This window comes from Phyllostomus discolor, chromosome 3, assembly GCF_004126475.2.
Source record: "Phyllostomus discolor isolate MPI-MPIP mPhyDis1 chromosome 3, mPhyDis1.pri.v3, whole genome shotgun sequence".
Classification (NCBI taxonomy): Eukaryota; Metazoa; Chordata; class Mammalia; order Chiroptera; family Phyllostomidae; genus Phyllostomus; species Phyllostomus discolor.
The window spans coordinates 58326756-58327466 of record NC_040905.2 but is presented as its reverse complement, the minus strand read 5'-3'; the positions used below and the strand labels follow the sequence as shown (position 1 = coordinate 58327466).

General features: G+C 30.5%; 1 pseudogene; it reads right to left on the bottom strand.

Moving 5' to 3' along the window:
- Positions 1-227: 227 nt before the first annotated feature.
- LOC114514264 lies at positions 228-374 on the bottom strand (annotated as a pseudogene).
- Between the last annotated feature and the right edge of the window lie 337 nt (positions 375-711).

Sequence of the window (711 nt, the reverse complement as noted above, 5' to 3'; positions counted from 1 at the left end):
CAAGAACTTGTGTGCAAATGACTGTAGAAGTGCCAAAGTATTGCTTTTAGGTTATAAATAAATTGTAGCCAGTAGGCAAATTCATAAAAATAGAATAAATAAATAATACAGATTAATTGTATTTTAAAAATAAAACACTGCTAATAAAAATATAGTTACTACTTATTGAGGGCTTATCTTAGGTCAAGCACATTTATTAACTGAATTCTTTTTTGTGTGTGTGTGTTCACTGTACCGAGATAGAATGAACCACCTAGTAGCTTCTGAGGCTACTGCATTTCTATCACCACAATTACTTTAGCAAACTTGGCTCCCTTCATCATTAACTTAGTTCTTAAAAGAGCAACACAAATTTATAGCTAAAGAGATTGGGATTTAGAGAGATTATTTTTCTCAAGATTATAGCTCCCTAAATATTAAAGCAGGATTCAAAAATTCAAGATTTATTTGAAGACAACTTAAATATTTGTCCAAGATATGCAATGGGTTTGTTTGGCTTTTTTAAAAAAAAGAACTTAATTCAAACATTATTAGCTTGAAGATAATAGAAGAAATTTTTCTGACATTATGTCATATCAGTGGGAAAACCAAAGCAAAAAGACATTAAATGACTAACCAGACTCACAAATTCTATTTGTAAAAACAGAAGCTTCTACACCCAGTGGTGCAACCCAGGCATAATGACAATTTTACTCTGTGGATAAAAACAGA